Source organism: Chionomys nivalis, chromosome 1 (genome assembly GCF_950005125.1).
Source record: "Chionomys nivalis chromosome 1, mChiNiv1.1, whole genome shotgun sequence".
NCBI classification, from domain to species: Eukaryota; Metazoa; Chordata; class Mammalia; order Rodentia; family Cricetidae; genus Chionomys; species Chionomys nivalis.
The window spans coordinates 108,086,232-108,095,933 of NC_080086.1; positions in this window are offsets into that span (position 1 = coordinate 108,086,232).

Sequence of the window (9,702 nt, forward strand, 5' to 3'; positions counted from 1 at the left end):
CAACATAGTAAAAATGGCAATTCTACCAAAAGCAATCTATAGATTCAACGCAATCCCCATCAAAATCCCATCAAAATTCTTCACAGATCTGGAGAAGACAATAATCAACTTTATATGGAAAAACAAAAAACCCAGGATAGCCAAAACAATCTTATACAATAAAGGATTGTCTGGAGGCATTACCATCCCTGACTTCAAACTCTATTACAGAGCTACAGTACTGAAAACGGCTTGGTACTGGCATAAAAACAGAGAAGTCGACCAATGGAATAGAATAGAAGACCCTGACTTTAGCCCACAAACCTATGAACACCTGATTTTCGATAAAGGAGCTAAAAGTATACAATGGAAAAAAGAGAGCATCTTCAACAAATTGTGCTGGCAAAACTGGAAGTCAATCTGTAGAAGAATGAAAATAGATCCATATATATCACCATGCACAAAACTCAAGTCCAAATGGATTAAAGACCTCAATATCAGTCCAAACACACTGAACCTGATAGAAGAGAAAGTGGGAAGTACTCTACAACACATGGGCACAGGAGAACACTTCCTACGTACAACCCCAGCAGCACAAACACTAAGGACATCATTGAATAAATGGGACCTCCTGAGACTGAGAAGCTTCTGTAAAGCAAAGGACACTGTCACTAAGACAGAAAGGCAACCCACTGACTGGGAGAAGATCTTCACCAACCCCGCAACTGACAAAGGTCTGATATCCAAAATATACAAAGAACTCAAGAAATTAGACCGTAAAAGGTTAATCAATCCAATTATAAAATGGGGCACTGAGCTGAACAGAGACTTTTCAACAGAAGAAGTTCAAATGGCCAAAAGTCACTTAAGATCATGCTCAACTTCCTTAGCAATCAGGGAAATGCAAATCAAGACAACATTAAGATACCATCTTACACCGGTCAGAATGGCTAAAATCAAAAACACCAATGATAGCCTCTGCTGGAGAGGTTGTGGAGAAAGGGGCACTCTCATCCATTGCTGGTGGGAATGCAAACTTGTGCAACCACTTTGGAAAGCAGTGTGGCGGTTTCTCAGGAAAGTCGGGTTCAACCTACCTCTTGACCCAGCAATACCACTATTGGGAATATACCCAAGAGATGCCCAAACATACAACAAAAGTATATGCTCAACTATGTTCATAGCAGCATTGTTTGTAATTGCCAGAACCTGGAAACAACCTAGATGTCCTTCAATGGAAGAATGGATGAAGAAAGTATGGAATATATACATATTAGAGTACTACTCAGCAGTAAAAAACAATGACTTCTTGAATTTTGCATACAAATGGACGGAAATTGAAAACACTATCCTGAGTGAGGTAAGCCAGACCCAAAAAGAGGAACATGGGATGTACTCACTCATATTTGGTTTCTAGCCATAAATAAAGGACATTGAGACTATAATTCGTGACTCTAGAGAAGCTAAATAAGAAGGTGAACCCAAAGAAAAACATATAAGCATCCCCCTGAATATTAACCTTCATCAGGCGATGAAAGAAGACAGAGACAGAGACCAACATTGGAGCACTGGACTGAAGTCTCACGATCCAAAGGAGGAGCAGAAGGAGAGTGAGCACGAGCAAGGAACTCAGGACGGCGAGGGGTGCACCCACACACTGAGGCAATGGGGATGATCTATCGGGAACTCACCAAGGCCAGCTGGCCGGGGACTGAAAAAGCATGGGACAAAACCGGTCTCGCTGAACATAATGGACAATGAGGACTACTGAGAACTGAAGAACAATGGCAATGGGTTCTTGATCCTATTGCATGTAATGGCTTTGTGGGAGCCCAGGTAGTTTGGATGCTCACCTTAATAGACCTGGATGGAGGTGGGTGGTCCTTGGACCTCCCACAGGGCAGAGAAACCTGCTTGCTCTTTGGGCTGAGGAGGAAGGAAGACTTGATTGGGGGAGGGGGAGGGAATGGGAGGTGGTGGCGGGGAAGAGGCAGAAATCTTTAATAATTAAATTAATTAATTAATAAAAAAAAAAGAAAACAAAAAAAAAATTAGTCCAAAAAAAAAAAATAAAATAAAATAGTAAAATGGTAAAAAAAAAAAAAAAAAAAAAACACTAAGTCTACATTAAGAGTAGCAAAGCTTGAGGTGAAGCCCAGGATGAGGAAATCACTGGGAGTCCCAGATCCCAGCACACTACTTGAACATTGATTACTATAGGGGATGTTCATGAAGTTTCTGGAACATGAAAGACATGGGACATACTGAATGGATGCTGCTGTCCCTCTCACGCCTGCCTTCTGTCAACTTCATTGTGATAAGTGAACAGACAAAATGTCCTTCAAATAGAAAATCCCTTAAAACACAGGAGACAGAGCATCTGGAGTTGGATGGAAGGGCGAGGGGTTGGTTGAGTACATCAGACTCTGAATCCCGAACCGTGAACGACTTGTGGTTAACCTGTTGGTGCCTGTGAATGCCATGCTGTTCATCAGCTGCACACTCTGCCTGGTCAGAGCCCTTGTCCTTGCTCCTCAGGCCCCATGTGTTCATCCAATCGAGCACAGGCTTTTGGAGTGAGTCACCCATGAGTCTGGGGCCTGTGTCTCTTGTGCTATCATTTGGGGTGACAGGCGCCAGGTAAGCAACAAGTACTCAGACTTCTCAAACTTCAATGCGTGCTTATGGTTTGAATTTCCCGCAGGTGTCTGTGTCCTTTCCTTTCGAAAGTCTTCAGATAAAATCCATAGCTAGGTATGAAACGCTCAGAACTATGGTTTGCAATGGTCTCGTCTTTGTTTGACAGCTGCCGTTTTATTTGACACTTCTTTCCTTTGCCATGTGGGTTTCAGCTTGGTGGGGTGCCAGGGGTGCCCCCGGTTTATTTTTGGTTGCCTGAGGACTTTGATGTGATACTAAGTTCAAACAAGCAAAACCCCCAATTCATTGTCTCAGACAGTGCCAAGGAATTTACTGGTCTGTCTTCTGATTTTAAAGTTTCAGATCTCTGCTCAGATCCCTGATCTAATTGAACTGGTCTTCATGGCCTTCTCCTCTGCCAGCTTTCTTCTTACATGAGTGAATTTTTTCCTGACCATTAACTGGAGATTCTGTCCTTTTGCCATTGAATATTTTAGGTGACTTGTTGAATATTACTTGACCGTATACAGTTGTATTTATTTTAGGGTTCTCTGCCAATATTCTGTTGGTCTTTATGTCCACTTTGCTATTGTTTTGTTATATAACTTAAAACCAAAAGTAGCAGACATAATTTAATAACAAAAACCCAAACTGCCCAATTTTGAAACGTGCTAAAATTTTCACACACAGAAGAGGTACTTGTACGAACTTGTGTGCCCATGCATGCATGTGTGCGCACGCACACACACACACACACACCACTATGGTAGAAGATCAGTATATGCGTTGTTAATTGTGGCCTATTATTTCCTTACATATTTGCGTCTCACAGCATGATGTATAAAATACCAATGTAAATAAATGACAAGGAGAACATCAAGCACATGCTTTGTGTGGTTGGGTCCGACAGGCAGCGGTGCTTGGGTTAGGACATAGTCCCTGTCTTTAAGAAGCTGCATGCTAATGGGGTCGATGAAGCTAGAAGCTCCCAAAGTGAATGCAAAAATCGGGATGCTGTTCAATGCCCGATTTATTATGAAACTAATTACACAGCCCTGATTACACAGTTCCTCTCTCATTATGCTACATTTAATTGCTTATTTATTTGTATCCGACCATACTGTCAGGCTGACTCGAAGAAGACACAAACCGTCTCTAGTTTGTTTTTGACTTTCTGATGGTGAATCCTGGTTCTGGACACTTGGAAGGGTTCAGAAAGCATTTCTCGAATGAATTTATGAAGTGATTCACAGTGGAACAGCTGGGAAGCACTAGAGGAGGCAGGATGCGAGCTGCGTCGTGAAGCCTGAGAGTGTGGGTGCATATAGGGTTTCCACTTTGAGTCCAGTGTTGGGACTGGAGTGCTATTGGCCGAGGAGGTGTGAAGAAAGTCCAGGAGGCATAAAGTATCTGCTCCAACCCTCCCCTGAGAAAGGTCACCTTTCAGACCTACATGGAACCACGTGTCATTGTATGGGTATGAAAACATCCAGAACAGAGCATGGGTCACATGGCATCGCAGTAGGAGGGGATCTGAAGAGTAGCTGTGAGTCTCTCTCTAGGAGGAGGGACCCTTGCCCACCCTCGTACCCTCGGTGCAGAGTTGGGCTTCCTTGATGCCCCATGGGGGGCAGTGTGCTGCTGGCCATGGGCAGGTCCTAGAAAACTTGTCATTTTCCTGTTGGGATGACACCCCATCCTGCAGCTAGAAAGAGTACCGATTACCCATTCATTCCTGAGTTGTTCTTTATGTTTTACTAAAAATCTTACAACTACTCAAAACCTACCACTCAGTGACTGCCAGCCTCAGTTTCCCTGCAACCTTGTTCTTTCAACTCACTGTTTCTTCCCTGCCGTCTGTCTCTTCTGATGGCCACAGGCAACCAGTGGCTCTCCAAAAGTCCCTGTGTGCCCACCTGCCCTCAGGCTACACTGCTTGTCCTAGCTGCACATTTTTCTATGACTTCCATGACTACTGGCCTCTCCTGCCTTCCTTTGCTGTCTAGGGTGTTCTCCAAGCAGCAGACCTTCTTTTTATCACTGTCTATCTGTATGTGTTTTGGCTCATGAGCCTCATTTAGAGTTCTCAATCATTTTCAGCAATAGCTTTCTAGTATAAAACAATAGCATATAATATCCCGATATATTAATGTGTGTACTTGAAATTACCGAAGTCAGTAGTAAAGACAAATCACTTGATTATCTAAATACATGTAAAAAAAAAAAAAAAGCCCTCCATTTTCTGATTGGTTTCTTTTCAAGTAGTAATGGGAATTTGGCGGCGATAAAATTACCGCGTGTGAAGTAAAATGGGAAGGAACGGTGATGTTAGGATTTCAGAATTTGTCCATTTGCTGTGTACTTTCTCCTCTGAGGATCAACTCTAAAGGAGGGTGTGCATTCCTGACACTAAGCATGTAGAGGTGTGTGGGGTACAGAAGCAGAGGGAAACGCCTAGGAAGACAGGAGGGAGACAGCAGAGGGATGAGAACCTGGAGCTGTGGAGGTTTCTATGGAGGTCCTTTCTATGAAGGGCTATGGGCTGGGGGATGAGCGTCCTGCCTGTTAAAATTTAAAAATGAAATTGCAGGAAGGAGCCCCACGATGCAATGGGACTCACAACATAGGACGTTTATTGAAGGGGGGAGGCAGAGACTGATCCCTAGGGACGTGTGTGTGTGTGTGTGTGTGTGTGTGTGTGAGAGAGAGAGAGAGAGAGAGAGAGAGAGAGATGAGGTGGGCAAGGCCCACATTTTAAAAGGGAGCGTGGTGAATGTGCACAGGAGGTATTCTTAGTGGCTGCAGCTGAGGATATATCCTGTCAGAATCCCTTCCCCAGGGCAGGCCAGTACAGATGCCTAAATACTAACACTGCCTGAGCAGCTAACTAACTTAACCTTAAGTTAAGTTAACCTTAAGTTAAGGTTAATCCTTAACCTTGGATGTAGGGGTGGGTTAGGAGTCAAGGTCTTGGCAGCAACAAAAAACTGTATCTCTTGTGCCAGGAACATGGGCACAAAGCCCAACAGATGAAGGATGTGACCATTCTACAAGACTCTTACTGCCCTGTGTGGCTCTTTGAATTTATTAATGTTGTTTTGCTCAACCTGTTGTTCTGGTTTATGGTAACCTAAAAATAATTTGTTTTATCATATTTTTGCAGTCTGAACATTTTTTTCTCTGTGTGTGTGGATGTTATTGCTGGCTTGTGAGTCTAAGCATCACATGTGCACAGAGTCCTTGGAGGTCAGAAGATGGTATCTGACCCCTAGGACTGGAGTTAGAGATGGTTATCAGCTGCACGTGGGTGCTGAGAGTCGAACCCTGGTCCCCTGGAAGAGCAGGCAGAACTCTTAACTGCTGAGCCAGCTCTTTAGCCCATTTTCTGTTACCTTAAACAAATTAGTGATATTTGCCTCCACAGTGCTAAGCCTCTCTTCGACCTTGAACGTGCGTCTCATTTGCATGATAACCCATCTCTCCTTGCTCACAAGAAGCTGAGCCCCCTCCCCACAAGTTCATTGCTATTCTTTCTGCTTTCTGTTAGACACACGTCAAGGGAGGGAGCCTGTGTCTGTTAAAAGACATTCAGGAGTCACTGTGTGGATTTTGCTCCGGTCTGCGAGCCACTGGCTGTTTTCCTAGAGTTCAGCAAATACCCAGCCTGCATGTACTGCATTCCTAACAGTAAAAATGAACTCAACTTGAGCGTCCCTCAGTGAGCTTGAGATTTTAGGTGCTGTGAGGTGGATGTTATTGCTGGCTTGTGAGTCTAAGCACCACATGTGCACAGAGTCCTTGGAGGTCAGAAGATGGTATCTCCCTTCTCCTGGGAGACCAGATGCCCAGAGACACAGGTGCATATAAACATCTGGACAATCCCAGGGATAGCCAAGGTCTATGCCACAGGAAATGCCCATAGTCCTAGATCTTAAAGCTGAGCAGGCTGCTAAGCAGTGATGGGGATCACCACCTCCCCTGCAAATTCATTGCCGAATGAATCATGATTGCTCCTCAGAGGGAGTTTAAAGATTACATGGATATAGACATAGAGTTGAGCTCCTGGGCATCCCAGGTTTCCCTGGGGATTCTCCATGAAGTGTATGGGTAGACTGGGCTACACATGCAGGTGAGGAGGAACACCCTTGCTGCGGACTGCTCAGGGGCTCCAGGAAGAGAGTCTAGCACCTGCCATCCGGTGTGTTGTGGATGGAGGCTGTGTTTCTGTAATGGCAGAGCACAGTCTCACTCATTCTCCCAATGTTTATTGTGCTAGCTATCATAGGCTGAGCTTGTACCAGCATGCCAGAGGCAGGAAAAGCAACCACAAAGGTTCCTTCCTCCATCACAGGATCATGGGTCCCAGCCTCATGGCTTTGTTCCTTGGGACCTCATCTAACATACTGAATATTCACAGTGTCATTTTTCCCATCCAAAAAGTTGGGATTATATTTGCTTAATCGGACCGTCACAGGATTAAATATAAACTACCTGCCTGGCACATGCTCACAGCTTGATGAATGACAGCCATTAGCGTCACGTCACAAGAAGACACACTACTTGTGCCTCCATCCTTTCTTCGGGACTGAGCAGGCATCAGGGCTGGGCCAGTCCTGAGGACACCGCCGGGATGAGCCAGCATTCAGTGTCATCGTCTGTTGAGTACAAACCTTTGTAGACACTCACTGACGTCTGGATCAAGGATCCTCCCTTCTTGCAATCTCACATACATACAAGGTGGTGAATGGTACCACTGATGGACAGTGACCTGGAAGGCAGGTCTTGGCCCTCCCACTCCCAGTTCCAGCATTTGTGTGTTTTTTGTTTGTTTTCAGACAGAGGTACTGTTTTGTAGTGGGTTTCCCTGGTTACAGCTGGTTGTGTCTTCTCCTGAGCCCCACACTGCATGCTTACCCTGATCTCTAGAAAACATCTCTTCCTTAGGGGCAGGCTGCATACAGGGGCGGGGGTCTCCAACTTTAGGCTGAAGCATCCTTCCAGCTATGCTAGCAGTGATGATCCTGTCTATCTTGAGCTCAGAAGCTCGGGAAGAGAGGCAGAGGAGCAGCCACCTGTGCAACCCCACCAAGGACAAGAATAGTTTCTGTTTGTGGGACTTGAGTGCTTTTCTGTGCAGATAGCAGACATCTCTGTAAGGGGCTTGAAAAGCGTGTGGGCCTTCACTCACGGTCAGCCCCTTGTGAAGAGGACCAGCGGAATGACTTACTGGAAGTAAGGGAGGTGCCATTATTGTCTGCACAGTCAGCTACACTCCCATTGGAGGCCATCACCCTCTTCTGGTATGCTGGGTTAGTCACACTGGGAAGCCTTGTCCAACGCTTTGGCTGCAGTGGATGTTATGTAGGATTATCCTCTGAGACAGACTGTTGCCATCTTCAGGAGTTTTGCTGGGCCTGATCATAAAATAATTATCAAAGCTGGGCCTGTTGACTTTTACTCCATCCTCCCGCAACACAGCCCCATTGCAGGAGGGAGTTTGGAGGGTCACGGGACCCTTGTCTGCAGATCCAGCTACCTCTCCCAGCTAGGTGTATCCAATTTCCCCCCACTATCAGGGACCTCACAGAAGGGGAGTTGGGGATGGTAGGATCTTAGCGGGTAGGGGGTTGTTTTATGGGAGGAGCTAGAGGAGACAGGCGGGAAGAACTAGGAAGGGGATCCATCTATGGGAAAGTCAGCACTCCTATTGGGTAAATGATTTCCAGTACAGCCTTCTGTGGAGGAGCCCCCATGTTCCTCTAAGTGATGCTTTGCCTGTGCTCAGAAAGTAAGTCCGACAAACTCATTGACTCCCAGAGCGAACACTGGAGGACTCACGCCTCGGTTTGTCACTGGGGCCTTATGCAGAGGGCTAGACATTGTTTAGGTGAGCAATAGAGGGTCAGGTTTTGGAAGGAGTAGGAGGGAAGATCCCTTGACATTGGTGGGAAGAGGGCCAGCAGGAAGGACCGGTCAACCCTGAGATCTTTAGGAACAATGGGCATCACATGATGATGCTGGATGTTTGTCCTCCTCCCAGAGGCCAGGAAACTGGTGTCCCCATACTGCCTTATGTCTTTATTCCAGGCAACATAGAAACACACCCTCTGCAAGGGACCACCTTACTTCAGCCAGCTACCAAACATGCAAGACAGCCATGGGAAAGAAAGACAATTCTACCCAGTGAAGTTACTTAGTTTTAGATAAAGACAATGTTTTTCAAATTCCTACCCCAGGAACAGGTACCTGAGATGATCAACCACAAGAACAGACTTAGAGGTTTTGATCCATGGTCTGTCATCCCCATTGCTTTGGAGCTCTGGCAGTGTGTCATGGTGGTGACTTGTGGCAAAGAAAACTGCCGCCCAATGGTGTTGATGTGGAAGAGAGGGTAATGAGTGGGCTCAGGTCCTACAGTCTGGCTCATTGGCCTATCCCCAGTGACAGAGACATGCTATCGGGCCCGGCTCTTAAAGGTTCTACTATATCCTAGCACTGGCTCCCTGGGGACCAAGCCTCTAAAACAATGGCCTTTGGGGACTCTTAATCCCTCCCATGGCAAAGAACAACATTAGTTTCTAGACTGAGCTTCTGGGATGCTCCTAGTTCCAGCAGCCACCAGGAAAGGGGAAGTTCTTGGCCTGTGCTCAATGGAGAAGTGGGAGTGAGGGATGCTGTCACGTCCCGAGGCCACACAGGAGCCATGGTGAAGCAGTGTCCCTGTTCCTTGATGCCCCATTCTCCTGTAATTGGAGCACATTGTAACATGAAGGGGGGCCTGGCCTGCGTGTTTGGGTTTTCTGTCCCGCCCAGTACGCCACAACTGTTTAGTCCCAAAGAAAATCACACAAAGATCTCTATAAGTTATAAAGCTGATTGGCCCATTAGCTCTAGCCTCTCACTGGCTAACTCTCACATCTTGATTAACCCATTTTTATGATCTATGTTAGCCATGTGGCTCAGTACCTTTTTTCAGTGGAGCAGATCACATCCTGCTGCTTTGGTGGTCTGGACAGGAGTGGGAGGAATCAACTTCCTCCTTCCCAAAATTCTCCTGTTCTCATTACATCATTTCTACTTCCT